This window comes from Lithobates pipiens, unplaced genomic scaffold (genome assembly GCF_037356315.1).
Source record: "Lithobates pipiens isolate NorthernLeopardFrog02 unplaced genomic scaffold, aLitPip1_a1.2 Scaffold_19, whole genome shotgun sequence".
Lineage (NCBI taxonomy): Eukaryota > Metazoa > Chordata > Amphibia > Anura > Ranidae > Lithobates > Lithobates pipiens.
Window position 1 is genome coordinate 319,264,190 of NW_027507764.1, and position 20,770 is coordinate 319,284,959.

A 20,770-nucleotide genomic window follows, 5' to 3' on the forward strand; every position below is an offset into this window, starting at 1 on the left:
ACGGCCCAAACGTTCGGAATTCGCCGAACGCCAGAACGACCAATGTTCGAGTCGAACGTACGTTCGACTCGAACACGAAGCTCATCCCTAATCAATGCTTAATGCAGCTATCTCCCTAGAAGAGCTCTCACAAGTTGTTAAATAACTCCCTTTACATAAGTCTCCAGGTCCTGACAGGCTTACTTATGCTTATTATAAGACCATTCTTCCCACATTAGCCCCTTACATGCTGGATCTGTACAGCTTCCTACTCCAATGAAACTCCCCCCTCCCCCCTTTTTATGCACTCTTATATTTCTGTCATCCCAAAGCCTGCAAAGGAACCTTCCCTTCCAGATAGCTATAAGCCCATAGCTCTTCTTAATTCAGACTACAAGATTTTCATGAAGATACACAAGAATGGGAAACAATCCACTGGCATTTTACTGATTACCTCACTACCAGCAGTGAATTTTAACTCATGATTAAGGAAGCGTGGGCCGAATTCACTACTACTAATGCCCAACACATATCAAGCCCCACTTTTTTTTTTGGAAACAGGCAAAGTCTTTCTCTGGGCAGAATCATATCTTTCACAGCCGCATATAAAAAAAAGTAGGGTGCCAATATTTGGAGGCCTGCGTGGCTCTATAACAGGAACAATGCCAACTGAACATCAACTCTTCTCCCTCACATAAGTTTGCTTGGAAAAAAGCCAAAAAACAACTTGATATGGGGTTGGAAATACATAAACAAATTAAAACCTCCTATAGGTACTTGCAGTTTTATGAATTTGGCAATAAAAGAGCAAAATGCTAGTCAGACTGGCTAGAGGATCCTAAAGAATTTGTTACCCTAAAACGTAAAATTCCTGATATGTGCCTTCTGTACCATGTTGTTGTATAAGAAAGTCTCTTGGTCTCTTTGTATGCTTCCTTTATATGAAATCACTGGTGTTAATGCAAGTCTCTCTGCTTTCCTATTAAAAACTGACCACACTAAGCAGGAGAACACGTTGTAGCCAGCTCTCTAGCTATACTGGGAACTCTGCCTGTTCTCCTCCAATGATCAGACTTGTCAGCTATTTACTGGGAAGCTCAGTGTGTTGATGTTTCTCTCCCCCCCCCCCCCCCCGCTCTAATGCAGTGGGAACAGAGGGTATGTGATCACTTATTTTTAAAAAAAAGGTATTTATGATGTATTTTTATATCTATACAAAAATGTTTTGCCTTGCATTTTTATTTTATACTGAATGGGTTGTTTTACAAGGTGATCATTTACAATCACTTTAATTCAAAAACTTCTCACGCCCCACAACCGCCGAGGACATTAGCCTTGTCCTGGAGAATTACTGTAGGCAACTATATTCCAAAGGTATCTCCTCACCTCCCACAGGGGGTTGACTTTCTGTTTTTTTTTTTTTTTTGAAAGGTGTTTATTTTAGTTTTACAACAAAAAATACAACAGAGATGGACTTACATTACAGGTGCTTATGACTTTATCAAGTCACGTACTAATTAGTGTACACCGAGCTGGTTGTCCGTGAAGGAACAGAAAGACCCCACCAGCATTCACACATACAACATACACACATTCAAACCCACACCACATATGGCCCCATATCAACAGCAGATTTTCAAGGCCCCCCTATGTAGCAGAAAAATCCACACAGAATAATCCTTGGTTATTGTGTAGGCAACCTTCAGATCAATGTTCCTGAGTTACATTAGTGGAAGACTCACTGAGTGAGTTGTGAGGAAAGGACAACCTCAAGAAATCCTACAAAACATCCAGCCATAGTTGCCATATTTTGGTGAATTTCTTAAGTCATGCCCTACTTTTATATATCAATTTAAATTTGGGGAGAACCCCCATGGCCTCGGGTGGCCTGACACTAGCACATGCAATATCCCGACCCAATCCCATCCAAACCAGCCTGGCTGGTGTGTAATGCAGATGATGTATGAACTTAAATTGGATCAGTAGGTCAGCAGTGCTGATTATATTATGAAAACATATCTCGGTTGCCTCTTCCCAGTCCTCTTCAGAAAGCTCAGACATTGACAGCAGCCATTTGCAATGAGAGTCCTGGAAAGAATCTGCTCCTACCAACTGCCCCTACCAACTGGAGGCGGCCATAAAAGGTTGTCACCAACTTGGCAATCTCCGGAAATGATAAGAGGTCCTGAACAGATTATTCCATGAGCTCAATGGTCAACTACCCAAATAGTGCCTGAATGGCATGTCTTAGTAAAAGATATTTAAAAAAGAATTCATTGTCAAGACTGTATTTATGTCTGATTGCGTCAAAGGGTAGTAAGGTATTATTCTCAACTATATGGGAATATAGTAACTCCAAATTGACCTCAATCAACCCCCAATCGACCCCAATTAATGAATAATTCATCAATTATATTTGTTATTAGAGAAATTATAAACGGTCTCTTATTGTAATTGAACGGGGAACATCCTGTATTTAGTGAAATGTTCCATATTATTTGTAATTAGCTTTGTTACTGGTATTTTTTATTGATATGGCCACAGGTGTGATTAATCTTTTGGGTAGAACCACAATAAAATGTTGCCTATGGTAGCGACTTGCGGCTTCATTAATATGGCCGCAGTTATAGTTATCATTTGAATATACCTACAACAAAATGGCGCATATCATGGCTACACTTCAATGGCCGCCAGCATGGTATATATTCTAGATCCCCCTGAGGAAGACATGTGATTAGCCATGTATCATCACATGTAGGGGAGGGGCCAGGACAGTGGAAGAGGTCATATACATAATTGTTTGTACAAGCCGCTGACATAGAAGTTTGGAGAGGAATCCTATGCTTAATACTTTTATAGTCTGATGCACTCTGGAAGCACCTAAAATGTGTGAGTATGCTGATGTTATGTTTTCTAAACACAATTTTAAACTAACAATAATGCACTGTCCAGCCTCTTTCTTGTTTTAAATTGAGGACAACTTCTCTGGATTTTCCTGTGGGTTCCTGCTGAGCCAGTTTCACTTAGAGCCCAGGAGTGGTTCAACTGCTTATGTAGACCAAACTTAAGTGTGCGGTCACACTGTTGGAGGTGAGCGCATTCACATGGGGGGGAGCATGTGTGTGAAGTCACCCTCTTCTGATCAGGATTATCATCACTAGAGTCATTTTTGGACATTAATACGTATAATACCCCAATTTGCACTTTTGTCTCTGTGGATTGATGTAAATTGGGAGAATAAATCTCTCTCTTTTTTTTTTAAACTTCATATTAAGGAATAATACTACATTTTTGTTTCACTGTGAGCTTGCTTGTTACACAAAAAATATATATATTCATAGTTACATTTTTTAGCAATATTGATTTTCATTGTTTATGGCAATATTTATGCATTTGTAAGGTTCAGTATCACATAGCGCTGCATTTTTTTTTTTTTTTTAAATAAATAAGTGTACTTATCAAAATATTTGTCAGCATATTGAGGCTCCTGTAAGCTTAAAATCAGTTGCTCAACCCAACAAGTAAATATTTTTTTTCTGTGATTTATACCTTTTGCATACACATTATGGCAGGAAAATAAACTTTAATACAATTTTGAACTCAGTACACAGATGGTGTTTATTTCTTGAAAAAGAATTTTAAGCAATGTACTTGAAAGTGACCTATTGCATCTGTTCGAGTTTTTCTATGCTGCCTAATACTGTTTAAGCATTATAGATTTAACAAGTAATTTGATTTGGTGTTTCTTGATTTAAAAATCACATTTCTATTATATATATATTAATACAGGAAGTGGGTTTTAGTTTCTTAGTTCAGAAGGAGATAGAGAAATAAATAGCTGTGTACATAACACTGTTTGTGTGGCTTTTTTTGTAACGTATGTCATTAGTAACTGTTTAGTGAAATCAGTACTATGTTTACAGACAGTGAAATTTGAAAAACAAAATAAAATTAAATATTATTATATTTCCTATTCATATGCATACAATATTTGCTGCTAGTATTATTATGAAAATAAGACAGTTTATCCATATAGTCTCACATTGAGAATGCACTCTCTTTTGTACTAGTTACAATACAAAACATAACATTTTATAATAGCCGGCTTGCAATAAAAAGATACAGTTCCTGGGTAATAAACAGACAGCATGCATCAAACTCTTTAACTGTACAATATTTAAAGTATAATAGAAACACATTATCGAAACAAGTTAATCAAAAATTTGCCAGTAGCAGCCCAACCAAGCAAATCATGGTGCTCAGAGAGTTTGAAGGATACGTTTACCTTTAAGAAAATCTTACAAATTCCCTTGTTTTTAGGGTGAAACATGTAACATGTTCACACTGCCTCAGCCTCTTCCCGACCTGCCACCTTTTGTGGCCGTGAGCCAGGGATGTTCTCCTTGATCTTGCTGTCACAATTAAAAAAAAAAAAAAATAGGGCCATGTATGGCTCTGCCCACTTGACCATGTTATTCATTAACAAAGTTCTGTGAATGGGAGAACTATGAATATGGAGAGCCTTTATGGCTGTAGGCTTGTAGTACTCACTGTTGAGCGCTCTAGATAGTTCCTTGTTTCTTCCTGTCATTGTGTATGTAACTGCTTACTTGTTACTTACAGTTTACACTGACAGTCTGCAGGAGTCCTGCATTGCACCCATGATCTGCTGTTCGTGGGTGCAGTACTTTGCAGGCTCCTAATCAAAAAAAACAATAAATGCAAAATTGTTTTGCCTGTAAAATGATGTGCATTTATTATTTATGTATTTATATCTTTATTTCTTTATTTATGTATTTATTTATTTTACAAGGTCAACTTATCCTTTAAATGTTTAGCCATGATGACTAGCAAACTACATGTTGCCTAAGATGTACCTTTATTGACTACAAAGGATCCATGGCTCCACCCTGACATGAGTTTTGTTACGTCTTCCAAAAGGTACCTCTATCTGCCAGTCATCCCAATATTCAGTAAGATGACAACACTATTACTGTTTTCAGCAAACAACATATTAACTACTTGCCGACCTCCCCATAGAACAATTACTGCTACAGGGTGGCCACGCTGTGCAGAATAACGTATATACAGTATTTCACAAAAGTGAGTACACCTCTCACATTTTTGTAATTATTTTATTATATCTTTTCATGTAACAACACTGAAGAAATTACACTTTGCTATAATGTAAAGTACTGAGTGTACAGCTTGCATAACAGTGCAAATTTGCTGTCCCCTCAAAATAACTCAATACACAACCATTAATGTCTAAACTGCTGGCAACATGACTACACCCCTAAGTGAAAATGTCCAATTGGGCCCAAAGTGTCAATATTTTGTGTGGCTGCCATTATTTTCCAGCGCTGCCTTAACCCTCTTGGGCCTGGAGTTCACCAGAGCTTCACAGGTTGCCACTGGAGTCCTCTTCAACTCCTTCATGATGACATCACGGAGCTGGTGGATGTTACAGACCTTGTGCTCCTACACCTTCCGTTTGAGGATGCCCCACAGATGCTCAATAGGGTTTAGAGATATGCTTGGCCAGTCCATTACCTTTACCCTCAGCTTTTTTAGCAAGGCAGTGGTATGTTGGAGTACTGCCTGTGGCCCAGTCTCTGTTTCAGTATGCCACAGTACATGTTGCCATTCATGGTTTCCTCAATTAACTGTAGCTTCCCAGTGCCGGCAGCACTCATACAGCCCCAGACCATGACACTCCCATCACCATGCTTGACTGTAGGCAAGACACACTTGTCTTTGTACTTCTCACCTGGTTGCTGCCACACACGCCTGACACCATCTGAACAAATTATGTTTATCTTGGTCTAATCAGATCACAGTGCATGGTTCCCATAATCCATGTCTTTAGTTTGCTTGTCTTCAAAAACGTTTTGTGGGATTTCTTGTGCATCATCTTTAGAAGAAGACAGCCATGCAGACCAATTTGATGCAGTGTGTGGCGTATGGTCTGAGCATTGACAGGTTGAGCCCACAGCCATTTCATTTGGGTACAGTGTTGCATGACCATGTAATTGTCATATTAAGTGGGACAGCGCTGAAAGCTGAATATTGGCCTGGGCAGGTAGACAACCGCGCACTGAGAGGGCCACTGTTAGCGGCTATATGCCGCGAGTGGCGGCTTCCGTGCGCACGCGCGGGAGTGACATAATTGCGGCTCCGTCGAATGACAGCGCCGGAGCAGCGAGACCCACCAAGAAGATGGAGGCTCCGTACACAAGGGGACAGCGGTGACTTCACTGGCTCGTGTCAGGTAAGTGACACATAATGGACTACTATGTGATGCATAGTAGTCCATTATGCTTTACCTTTGCAGGGAATCAAAGAGGAAGTAAACTCATCAGGGTTTACTTCCTCTTTAAATCACAGTGCATTTTGCAACTGGTGTTTAAAAATCATAGTCAAAGTCTCATAGTGGCCAAATTCAGAACTGTGCACTGTATGCCAATGCTCTTCCAAGTAGATTCCTGACTAGCATTAGCCAATCTTGTTGGTTCACAAAGCCTTTAATTTTCATGTGGTCTTGGTTTCCTGACTCCTCTTCAGAACTTATCTATTAGAGACACACTAAGGTGTTTATTTGCTCTGAGTTTACAAAGTATAGAATGTGAGTCTTGTAAGCTAAATAAACAGAACAACTAGGGTAAAGGGACAGTCTGTGGAAATGCTACCAGAGAATGTCGCCTCATTCACTAAGGTAATGAAAAACATTCATGGCCTGAACTCTAACAAAAGGAGACACCTGGCGCTAAGGGAGTTCAGACAGTCTGGGGCGGACATTATCTTTGTCCAGGAAACATACTCTGACGGGGGTGCTCCTTTGCTTTCTCCTCCAGACAATTCTCTCAAATTTATCACTCCCGCATTGATGCACTCCCACATTGATTACTTCTTTGTCAATAATCCTACACTTCGATTAACACATAAAGCGCAGATCCTCACAATATCATGGTCGGACCATGCCCCAATCTCAATCACAGTGGACCTAGGCTCCCCTAACATCAGACCTTATAACTGGAGGCTAAATACATTTCTCCTCCAACATCTCCCAATGAAAACAGAGTTATCCTCTGCCTTACAACACTGCTTTGATGAGAATAGTACGCCTGACATCTCTCTCTCCACACCCTGGGAAGCCCACAAGGCAGTTATCCGAGATAGGTGTATAGCACTCTCCACATCTATGAAAAAAGATGCGCTGACCACAAAACTCTGAACTGAAAGAGAGCTTAGAACCCTAGAGTGACAACTGCAAACATCCCCTACCTTAAGTCTTCTTAAAAAAATAAGAAGTTTACGGGCAAAACTAAACGACCTGGCCTTAGGTCGTGTAAAAAAAGCTTTCCATAGAATAAAGCAAACATACTACGACAAAGGTAACAAGGCCCACTCCCTCCTAGCGAGGAAATTACGAGATCATGCCCATATGTCCACCCCCCACCAGAATAAAAACAAACTAAACTCCACACTATCCCACCCCAAGGACATTGCGGACACTTTTGTGGAATTTTATACAGAACTTTACAACAATCCCGACATCCCCAGTAACCCCCTCTCCCCCAAACTCCTCCACCGCATGTAACAATATCTTGAACAGAGTGGTGTCCCCCAGCTCCAGGACTCCGACTTAACTGCCTTAAATGCACCTATCACGGAAGAAGAGTGAGAACAAACCATGAAATCCCTACCAGCCTATAAATCCCCAGGCCCAGATGGCCTGCCCTATGAATATTACAAAACATTCCTCCCCTTCTACTATCCCACATGTGCAGACTCTTCAATGCCTTTCTCCGAGACACCCCCATCCCGCCAGACATGCAACGCTCCTTTATCACCCTAATCCCCAAACCAGACAAAGACCCCATCCTTTGTGCCAACTACAGGCCTATCGGCCTACTGAATTCGGACCTGAAAATTTTCACAAAACTGCTTTCCCTTCGCCTGAACACGGTCCTCCCCTCACTTATTCACAAAGATCAAGTGGGCTTTTTGCCCCTCAGACAAGCAGGAGACAATACCAGGAAGGTGATTTACTTAGTGGATGTGGCAAACTGGGAGAACTCGGCCTCCTTGCTACTTAGCCTGGATGCCGAAAAGGCCTTTGACCGTCTTGGTTGGCCCTTCCTGTTTGCCATGCTGCAACAAGCTGGGTTCAGAGGGCCCTTTATGCAGGCGATCCACCATCTTTACTCCAATCCCTCTTCCCAGGTCAAGACCCCCTTCACCCTTTCCCCCTCCTTCTCTGTGTCTAACAGCACTAGGCAGGGTTGCCCACTCTCACCCCTGCTCTTTGCACTAAGTGTAGAGCCCTTGGCCGCCTCCATCCGCAATAATCAAGCCATGCGAGGGATACTGGTTAGGGACAGAGAGTTTAAGATCTCGCTATTTGCAGATGACATCATCCTCACCCTAATACATCCCAGAATCTCCCTTCCCATCCTGAAAGTAGAACTCGAGCTCTATGGAGTCCTCTTGGGTTACAAAATAAACGCATCCAAGTCCGAAGTCCTTCCAATAAACATCCCCGCTGCAGAAGTTGCCCACCTGCAGTCCAACTTCCCCTACCATTGGAAAACCACTTCCCTAAAATACCTGGGTATACACATCACCCCAAACTTTGTCACCCTATATCAAGTGAATTTCCCCCCTCTATATAACACGATCAGAACCCTACTCCTCCAATCGAAAAAAACACCACATCTCCCTCCTAGGCCAGATAACATCGGTAAAAATGACAATTCTCCCGAAGCTCCTTTACCTCTTTCAAATGCTACCTATCCCTGTCCCCTATAGTCACCTCAGAAAACTGCAATCTGACTTACTTAAATTTACCTGGAATTATAAAAGACACAGAATACCCCACTCAGTAATGACGGCATCTCGCCAAGACGGGGGCCTTGCATTCCCACACCTCATCAAATACTACCAAGCCACTCAACTAAGGGCAATAGCCTCATGGTTCACCTAATGCTCTTACAATAAGTGGTCTGAAATTTAAAAAATCTGGCTTGCTCTGATCTACCCATATAGCTTACTATGGAGCGCAGGGGCGGAGATGTCCCCTGAGTGTCTGCTGGGCTCCATGTCCCTGCTACGACGCATATGGCACAAATTAGCTGAAAAACACAAGCTTACCTCAGAAAGGTCGCTCCTGACCTCATTTATCTGCAACCCTAAGATTCCAGATAGCCTCACCCATCAAATGTCCCACCCATGGACGACACAAAACCTGTTCCATTACGGCACCTTGGTAGAACCCAGATCGCGCAGACTACTGACCTACGTGGACCTACAGACCAAGTTCGACCTGCCACGGCAGTCATTTTACGGCTACCTACAAATACACCATTATGCCCTGACCATCGCGCCTGACCTACAATTCTTTCCCCCTTCCCCCTTTGAAAGCTTGATTTTAGCAGGCAATGCCCAGAAAGGTCTGATATCAGACGTCTACAAACTACTGAATGCCTTCTCAATGGAAGCCGCAGGCAAACACAAGTATATGGTTAAGTGGGAGAAGACCCTCAATGAGGAGATCTCGATGGAACAATGGCAGGCGATATGGTCACAGGCAGCAAAAAGCTCTCACTGCACTCTATACAAAGAGAACGCATATAAGGTTCTCTATTTCTGGTATATGACACCTGATGTCCTTCACAATATTTTCCCCGCTACCTCGGACCGCTGTTGGCGATCAAAAAGAAAGAGGCACTCTACTTCACATATATTGGAACTGCCCACTAATCATTCCCTTCTGGACCAAAGTCCCACAACTACTGACTCGTCTACTAGACACACAGATACCTCTGACCCCCAGACATTATCTACTAGGAGCACGTCTGCCAAAACTTCCTAAAATATACAAAAAATTGACGCTCCACATTTTGACCGCGGCCCGTTGTCTCATCTCCCTTGACTGGAAAAAGAAACATCCTCCCACCCCCGATGCCCTGTACGCAAGAATCAAAGATGTGGAGCTGATGGAGAAAATGACTGCCAGGATGCAGGATAGGCTGGAGGCTCATCATAAAACATGGGAACCCTGGCACCTCCGGGAGGACCCTCCTTGAACAGGTGATATGAACCAATAAGGTGACGACAACTTCCTTTTCCCTCTTTCTATCTCCTTTTCTCTCCCTTTTCCGAGAATATTCTTGTGACTCTCACCAGGTTATAAGAACAGTTATGAGTTGGCATAGGCTGATTTATTATAGGCCCACTTTTATCAGACAAGCGAGAGAGATTTTTTCCTTTTTTTTTTTTCTCTCTCCTTCCAAAGTAATAATATATGAGAACTATAATATGTGCTATTAGCAGTCTCCCTGCCTTTTCTTTACTTGCACGGTATGTTGATGTAATACTCTTCTTATGTATCGCAAAAATACTGAATAAAACGTTATTTGATAAAAAAGACTCACAAATTAAACCAATTAAGTCCTTATGTGGAGTAGATCAACCAACATGTATGGACCAATGGAGGTACATACGGTTGTCTCAATTTATTCGGAATCTCCCGCAGCCCATTCGTTTGTTAAAAGAACTGAATCCTTTTTGAAGCAATTATGCAATATAGAAATCAACCAACATTGCACTTCTCTTTTTCTCAAAGTTTTGATTAATTTGCAATACCCTGGGTACCCAGATTACATAGATCAGTGGGAAAAAGATTAGCAAATTCCACTTACAGATAAATAAAAAGATTATGCTTTTTTTTTTTATATGCTCGCCACCTCAAGTAGAATGACAGAGGTAAACCTTAAACTTTTATCTCAATGGCATTATACACTAGTAAAATGACATGCGATGTCCAACTCAGCCTTGCTCCTGTGTATGAGGGAATGTGGAGAGCGAGCTACACAAGAGCACATATGGTGGTTCTGCCCTAAAATCTGGCCATTTTGGGAATAAGTGGTGAAGGTGATACTGGGCCAAGTAATTAAACCTGAACCATTAATATTGTTACTTCATTGTATGAAAGAAACAGAGCAATACAAGATGTCTATGACCCTATATTTGTTAAATGCTTGTAAATCTTTGATTCCACTATACTGGGGAAAAAGTGTAATACCTACTATCTCACAGTGGCTATGGAGGGTTGACAAGCACCATCTAATAAAAGGTTTAACCTGTAGAAATGAAAGGCTGATAAGGAAATATATTAAGACATGGGCAACATGGTTTGAATTTAAGGAAACTAAACTATATTATGAAATAATATCAGACCCTGATTACTTATTAATTGATCTTGATTATCCTTATAGTTTCTGTACCTCCCCAATAGTTCTATATTTACTTAGTATTTATTTGTCATAGATCCCACCCAACCTCCCCTTCCTTTTCTTCTTTAGGATTTGTTTTTTTGTTTTTCCTTTTTTTTTGTTTTTCCTTTTGTGTGGTTCCCACCCCCCTCCCACTATTTCACTATTGGAGGGGAGAGGACGGGAACAGATGAGATAAAATGCATTGTATATGTTTCAAATAATATTTGGAATTTTCTGAAATGCTGAAAATAATAAAATAAATAAATAAATTCTGAAAAAAACACCTTTGGTGTGCAACCACTTCACTACCTCTGTACCATGTCCTCATCCAGTTTAGGCTGAGAACCATGAGGAGTAGGAGATACAATCTATCACTGAATCCTGTAGGTTTTGTGGGCGCATACAGTATCTTGTTCATTAGACAGAGTACAGTCCGGAGGAATGCTCTTGGGTCTCATCCTTGGATATAAATGCTCCTGCTCTCCTTCATGCTTTTCATAAACCTCTGTGCTTTCCAGTCTGAAAGGGATGGATCTTTGAGGAGGGGGTACTGTCAGGGCTGTGCTCTCAGCAGCTCTCTTCTATGTGCTCAGGCCACTCAGCTGTTGGATAATTGTCAGTACTCACTATTTCCACAATGACTCACTTGGTTATAATTACCTGCTTGTCAGTCCCACCTACAGCCAGCCCCTTCTGGCTATTTAAACTCCCTTGTACATTCTGTACCTTCGCCTGGTCAACATATCTGGAATGTTTCTGTTGTGTTCCTGTGAAAGACTTTGCCCAGCTGACATCTCTTCTGGTTCCTGATTTTGTTCTTCTGCCTCTGACTTTGCTGATTTCTGTTTTTCCTGATTACTGGCTCGTCTGATTACTCTTTTGGCTTCCAATCCCTGGCTTATATTGTGACTGTTTACTAATCTGTACCATTTTTACCATTACATTAAAGGTATGATTTTACTGCATTTTCTATCTGTCTGATTCATGAATAAGCTTTTATGACATTATTTTCACTTTAGTTTTTATGGAAATAATAGAAAAATAAAAACAGCATACAGTTTGTAAATTGTAGTATGGTAAACACTGCATAATCTAAGAAGAATGTATATTTAATCAACTGATGTTTTGTTGTTTCAAGTCAAACTGCATTATTTTCATTTTTAAACCAATATTGATGTGCACCTAAAATTATGCATACCATCTTTTTCAGTTGTTTGAAACATAAATCATGTAGCCTAAACACAGATGTAACAAATTTAGATAAACAAACAAAAAAATCTTTGATGCCAAGCATAATTGTTATGTTTTATCTGCAAGAAAGCAAAACCCTAATCACAATCTAAAATGATATGGTGTTTGCTTCATTCCAGATTCATTCCCAAAATGCCTGATCAAGACAATTAATTAAAAGGACTAAATTATAGCAAAATACAGAAATAAAGCTGATTCAATTGCATTTTTCAGAAAAAAAAATTAGAAAACTTTTAAGGACAGCTGAGCCTTTGATGTAATTTCTTTAGACATACAATTGATCACTTCCAAACAATCACAAAACTTGACGGTATTTCTTTTTTTCACAACTTTGTGAAATCAAGCTATTGTATTAGGGAAAAAATGCTTACTCTCTTTTATTGGTCAAGATTAAAGTTCTATCTGTACATCGGTCAATTATCATAGGGGTTACATAAAAAGACAATGATGGTTTACATATTTCAATAATTTGTTTGAATGATTACACATTAAAATTCCTCCCATCATAGTTAGTCAAGTTGAAAATAGACACACCCATCAAATTCAATCATTAGAAAAATAATAAAATAATTTGAAATGCTGCATCCACAAAATTCTAATCCCACAGTTTATCCAGAGGAAGGTAGGGAACTCTCTTCAGTATTATTTCCAGGGTAGCTTGATGCAATTCCCCTTTGGGAGTAAAAGCACAACTAATAGGAGATGCTCCATATTCACTTTTCTGGTCACCTCTTTGCTATTCTGTGGAGATGCCACCTCTTTGCTATTCCTAGACCACAGCAAGGATTCCAGACTTGTGGGTGTGTGGTAGACCTGTTAGTTACCCTCCGCACTGTGTGGTGTCTCCCACTGGCTCATACAGTATAGAACTACAAACAGTACAAATTGGCTGAAAATATCACTGCATGACATATCTGACTGCCTAAATACTTGCAACCACCAGGGAACAGGGTGGTGAAAATGCTGGGGAAAGCACTGGAGCTGAAAATTTCATCTAGAGCTGTTTTACTTTTACCAGTAATTGCATTTAAAAGGCAAAATAATCTAAAAATATCCTTTAAGCATCGGTGTAGCATGAAGGGGTGCAAGAGTTGTCAAAGCAATCCCACATTCAGCTCTAAGGGGCCCGCAGCTCACTACTATGAGCTGTCATCTTACATGCTGCATTTTACAATCATAAAATCCTGGAAACAGAATCCAGGTCAGTTCCACCTTGTGTCTCCCAGGGCCCAAGCTGTGCTCTGCAATCCAGCCCCGATGTTTCTAGTTTGCCTTCTACACAGACCCCTAGACCACACTGCTCCCCCGCTCTCATTGGCTGGAGGAGAGAAGTCTGAGTTCCCGGCATCCTGGATCGTGAATTAGATGCTTGCTGCTGGAAGTGTGCTCACACTGCTAACAATGACAGGGGCCAGGGGACAGTGAGCTGCCTCTCTACTGCCATAGTCCACACAGACACACAGCGAGGACAGGAGGAGAGAGTGTGCTAGGTGTGTTTTCTAATGTGGGAACAGGCATAGCACACACACTGCCACCCCCCCCCCCCCCTGCACAGCACCTGTCCTGACTGCCAACACCTAGACAGTTGGAGGGGGACCAAACAGGTCTGACAGTGATTGTATTGCACAGAAACACCCCTCGCAGCATCTCCTCTGATCTTACAGCACTTGATATCCAATAATTCCTTCCAATAGATCTTTAGATAAGCTCCTCTCATCCACTTATCAATGGTCATATGCAATAAGAATAATCCCCATGGTGTATAGTAGTTTAAAATAAAAAATAAAAATCATAATCAATAACATATAAGTAGATGTAAAATGGCATAGGAAGATCACAAAAAGGCACCACAAACCTGAAGTTTCCAGTTTTTACCATATTATACTACACCATGAGGATTGTTGTTATTGCATATGACCATTGATGAGCGGAGGATATCTAAAGATATATTGGAAGGAATTACTGGATATCAAGTGCTGTGATATCTCCCCTATCCTGTGCATGAGATCCAAGAAATTGCTGTGAGGAGTGTTTTTTAATACAGGTGTTGCAAGACCTTTTTGGTCTTATATTAAAGCGGAGTTCCACCCAACAGTGGAATCTCTGCTTATCGCCCTCTTCCCCCATCTGCTGCCACATTTGCCACCTTACAGGGGCACATGTGCAGTAGGGAACCGGCTGTGAAGCCACAGGGTTTAACTGCCAGTTTCTCTTAGAAGCAGTAGCAATGGCAGCATCTGGGGTGCTGCCATTGTGGGGCCCCAGACAGATAAGGGACCATATAATAAAAGTCAGCAGTTACAGTATTTGTAGCTGCTGACTTTAAAAAAAAAATTTCTGAAGGAACCCGGAGCTCCGCTTTAAGTTGAGCTGCTAGAACACAGAGTGGATCTCAGGTGGTGCTAGGGAGTTTGATCACAGTGCACCAAGGTTTTCTTTGCCAGAGCACCTGGAACATCAATGGATCTTGTTTCTACACTTTTCTAACTGTATTACTGGAAACTTCTTGCTAGTAAATATGAACACTATAAAGGAACATTATCCTTAGCTTGATTGAATTTTACCTCCTATATGTAATTGTAAAAACATTTTTTACCGTTTGCACATATTACACAATTGTTGCATTTGGGATCTGGATTCATAATCCATTAGGGTCATCTATAAAATTGCTATTTATATATTGCTTGTTTGCACAATTTTAGTGTGTTAAGCACATTTTCTTTTGTAGCAACTGGGATCTGAGATCTGGGTTTCATTACCCAGTAGGGTTATTTATTTTTGTCTTATTGATATTTTATTGCTGATTTCATTAATTCAGTTACTTGTCTTTTACTGTGGTTTTCTCTTAACTATATATTGATTAATTATTGACATGTTACATCACTTTTTTCCCTTGTTACAGCACTGTTGATCTGGGCTCCCAACCCAGGAGGGTTATTCACCCTTTTTATACATTAAATCTTTGTGCTGTATGTATGCACTTTTTTATTAATTCATCTTGTGTGCTGCTTTGCAATTTTTTGATTTGATGCTAATGTAGCAGGGATATAGTTGTGTATTAATGCAATTAATGTGAAGTACAATATAAATCTATGGACAATGTTATTCACTAGTATCAGTTGCCATCTAGTGACCAAAACTGGAAATTGACTTTTTTTTATTTTATTTTTCTTTTCTATGGTGTTGGAAAGATAACAGGAAGTGACTGTGTTTACTTTGGTCATTTTACCTCATCTACCCAGGAGTCTGTGTGACCTACCCATGAACACTTGCAGTGCATGTTGGGTAGGGTATAAAAGGGTATAAAAGGGACTGCAGCAGCCATAATTGGTCTCTTGGAACCACGTTGCCTGCCTGTGCGGAACTGTGTGTAAGGTTCTTGGATGCATCAGTAGATAGTCACCGCGGAGTGCAAACTGGACTGTTTGCTGGGTGACTTGATGGAGCCAAGAGCTGGTGATCAGACCGACGGGGATCGGAGATGCTTGTTGGAGCAGCGGAGAGCCGGTTCCAGTCGGTGGAGTGACACAGAGCATCTGGCCTAGTCAGAGGAAGCAAGCTGCAGTTGTTGGACTCAAGCCATCACTCAGAACTGTGATCAGATTGGTGAGCGGGTTGCGGCCCACTGTTTAATCTATTACACGTACTTAGACTTACTAATAGGCCTTGCTGGAACCTGTTGTTCCATGGAAGCATAATTTAGCAACTGACACTTAATAGGCTCGAGGCCCGTTTCACTTTAGTACCTAAGTGTGATTACAAGTTTCTGGAGTTATACCTGGAGTGTTCTAAGTTAACTTTCTCTACTTACCCCTTTGGATTACAATTATTTGAGGAACTATTTAAACTAGCGAAGAAAGAAGATAAAGGAGGAAATACATTAAGTGAGGCCTCATGCAGACTTAAAATAAGGGGAGCTCCCAGGTCTAGATAGTAACATACGTGCATGTTATTTATTGTATTTGCTTGTTGACTCATGTTGTGCTGACGTTCTGCATTGGAATGGCAGTGAAAACTCTGTAACCACCTATTTGCTATATTTTCAGTAAAATTATTCCTGTTTAAGAGTACAAGTGTGTGGCTTATTGTCTTTCCCCACCAGGTGGAGCCAGAGGATCCTGAGGGATAGACACAGGTACATTATACTGTTTACACTGTACTGTATTATTATTGCACCACATCTGTGCCAAGGGGACAGAGTCATTTAGAAGGGGGGTTTCTCAGTAGAGTGCAGGCCCAATTCAAATCAGCAGCTCCTTCGGGGGTCAGTGCTACACTAACATTAGCCACTTGGAGTATCCTGGCACGCAGGACCCTGGCAGGTGGTAGTGAGGGGGCCCAGGTCAACTTTTGCATTGGGGGCCCACAAGCTGTAAGCTATGCCTCTGCCTTTATGATAAACTGGGCTCTGCTGTTCTAAAGGCATAAATGCATGCTAGGTGGTAGGATCATGTCTTAATATACGACCTATAGTAAGAGAAGAAACCCTGTCCTCAGATATACATCATTAAGCTTCCAGCACAAAGATCTGTGACTGAGTAACTGTGTAACTCAAACGTGCCACCTCACAAAAAAATCAAATACTGCAGCTGCTGACCTTTAATATATGGACATTTACCTGTCCAGAGAGCCCATGATGTCTGCACCCCAGATGATCTTCGGATCAGCTGTTGGGAGCATCCGCTGCTATTCCTGGTAAGGGAACCCAGCAGTGAAGCCTTTCGGCTTCACAGCCGGTTCCCTACTGTGCATACACAAAGCACGCTGCGCTTTAAAATTGGTCCAGCAGCAGAGGAAAGAGAAGGGGGTCGAAATTCCAGAGAGACCGGACCATGGCCCCATCTACTGGAAGTGGGGAACGGTACCTGTCAAAAAAAGGTACCCATTCCCCCCCTCCCCCCCCTGAAAAGTTACAAATATGGTATCGGAGGGGGGAGGAGACAGATAAGTGGAAGTTCCACTTTTGAGTGAATCTCCACTTAAACATCACCATCAATAATCAGTTAATAAAAGTAACACGTGCCCATTAATATGTCATATGTACAAAAGACAGCAACCTTCCACTCCTGGTGAGATTAGTGTCCAAACACAAATACGTGCCAATAATCCATATATGAGCCACCACAAGTAAAAGAAACACGAATGAACTAATTCACCTCTGTACACAAAAGAGGCTCTTGCATTAAGCTGTGACCATCAAATGATAAAAGGTCAATGCATGATCCCGGTCACTGTGACACCAGCCAACAACCATCATAGAAAGGCAATCATATATATTCCTTGCAATGGTCTCTATAGTTCAGTTAGTGCTTGGGTTATGGACAGCTAAAGGTCTTCAGAGGAGGTCTAATTTTTCCCTGTAAGAAGATCAATGGTCTTGTCATTGTTTGTCAGATGTCAGAGGGGTGGAGCGATTCTGGCTCTTGCTCTGTCCTATACTCCAGGATAGTTACTGGGTCTGAGTTAGTTCTCAAGGGGTCTTCTTCAACACTGTAGAGACATCCAGTCACTACCAGGCACCACAAACATAACCCTCTCCTCTTTAATTTGCTGTTTTTTTTCTCACTATTTGACTATTGATTCTGATGTTAATCATATTTTATATATATATATATATATATATATATATATATATATATATATATATATATATATATATATATATATATATACACATATACACACACACATATATATATACACACACACACACACACACACACATATATATACACACACACACACACACACACATATATATATACATATATATACACATAAAAGTATATATATATATATATATATATATATATATATATATATATATATATATATATATACACATAAAAGTATATATATATATATATATATATATATATATATATATATATATATATATATATATATATATATATATATATATATATATATATATTAGTTTATCGTTTCCATATTGTGCTGCATATTTGAGTTAGAGTTATGTACAACTTACCTCTAATGTTCATTTCTAGCTTGAGAAACTGTCTGAACAATACCTGCTTAGCAGACACCTATTTAAAATACGCTAAAAAATGGCCTTTAACCACTACAATACAGGGCACTTTCGCCCCCTTCCTTCCCAGCCCAATTTTCAGCTTTCATCGCTCTAGCGCTTTCAGTGACAATTGCGTGGTCATGCTACGCTGTACCCAAATGAAATTTTTATCATTTTGTTCGCACAAATAGAGCTTTATTTTGGTGGTATTTATTCACGACTCTGTTTTTTATTTTTTGCGATATAAGCGCAAAAAAAGCGGAAATTTGAAAAAAAACAATATTTTCTTTTTTCTATTTTAAAAGAAATCCAATAAAATCAAATGTTGTCATAAATTTAAGCCAAAATGTATTCTGCTACATGTTTTTCCATTAAGTGTATACACTTATTCCGTTAAGTGTATAATAATTGGTTTGTGTGATCACGGACATATGTACGCAAATGATCATGTACATATGTGTGCAGGTGATCACGTACATATGTGTGCAGATAATCATTGGGACATGTGATTTTAGTGGGACATATGTGGGAGACATGTTTTTATTATTAGGGACATGTGTTTTTATTATTTGGGGACATGTATGTTTTGGGGACATGTGTGTTTTGGGGACATGTGGGGACATTGTGTTTTTACTGTGTGGTGTGTTGTGTGTTTACACTAGACTGGTGATCAGTGAGTAAAAAGCTGTAAAAAAACAGCTCATACTCACTGATCATCAGCCGGCTGCAGCGATCTGCTCTCCTCTCCTCAGCGATGACTTTTGTGTGAGGAGAGGAGGAGCCGATTGCCTAGCAACCGGCTGTTTGTTTACATCACATGATTGGACACGGCCGTCATGTGATCAGGAGGGCCAATCACAGAGCCCTCCTGCCGATCTGAGATGTGCCGTGTCCCGGTGACACGAGCACATCGGGATCGCGCCGCTGCGTGGGCACACGCATGCGCGATCCTGCTCCTTCTGAAGGACGTTCCTGAACGTCCTATCAGAAGTGGACGGCTCCCACCCAGCCGTATATGTGCATTGGCCGGGTGGGAAGTGGTTAAAGAATTAATTCATTTTCATGGGAGTAAAAAAATAGCAAATATTTTTTTTTTATATAGCATATACAATTGCTACACAAGTCATACTGTAATTGAATGGTATTAGGAAATACATTTCCTTTTGAATCTGCATTGCTTGTAATTTTCTGTGAAATGCAATGCAATATGACAAACTGTAGGTGTTCTGTACACAAATGGCTTCCAAAACACTCCCCCCCCCCCCCCCCACAGAAATGTAATCTCCTGCTTGTGTGATAGGCTTACTGTTTTTCCAAGATGTCTGCACTAATAAACAAGTCAGATATTGGACATCCTCCGCAGCATAAAAATCTATTTTTGGTGAGATACCTCCAAAGGAAAGTCACATCTAAGCCCTTGTACACACAGTCGGAGAATCTGTCGGAATGAGTCTTATTGGACCGTGCCGTCAGATAATCCGACTGTGTGTGGTATGCATCGGACTGATTCCGTCCGAATCTCCGTCCGACCCAATTTTCCAACATGTTGGAAATATTTCCTGACCAACTGGGCCAGACGGACCTAATCCGATCATCTGTAGAGCATTTTCATCAGACCAAGTGCCACGCATGCTCAGATCAAATTCCTACATCAAAGCTATTGGCTACTAGCCTGAATGTAGTGCCATCGTAACGAAATTACGTCATCACGTTCTGAAAGATTGGATTTTTTGCCAACTTGGCCCAACCGTGTGTATGCAACAGTTTTGGACACAATCGGTCGGACTAAATCCGACGGGCAAAATCCGACGGATTTGGTTGGCAAAATCTCCGACCGTGTGTACAGGGGCTAAAAGCATTCAGATCTGGCACTTTCCTCATTAAAAGCCTGCAAGTGCAGCAACTGTTTGATAATTAAGTCTCTTCCATTCACATGGACATAGACGACAACTATTTCTTCAGAATAACAAAAGGTAGGAATCTGCAACAAAGTTTGTGAAAACCCTTGAAATGTACATAGATCACCCAGTGGAGAATGTTTTTTTTCCTCAAAAAAAGTGGAGTTACTCTTTAAGATAAGCTGGGCCCTCTCTTTCTACCTTCATTGCAGTATTATATAAAATCATGCTAATTTTTTTTTTCTTTTTGTCAAGTTTATGTACCCTTTAAAACAAATATTTTGGCTACTGAATCACAAATATCACATATCCACTAATAGAACAGTCTA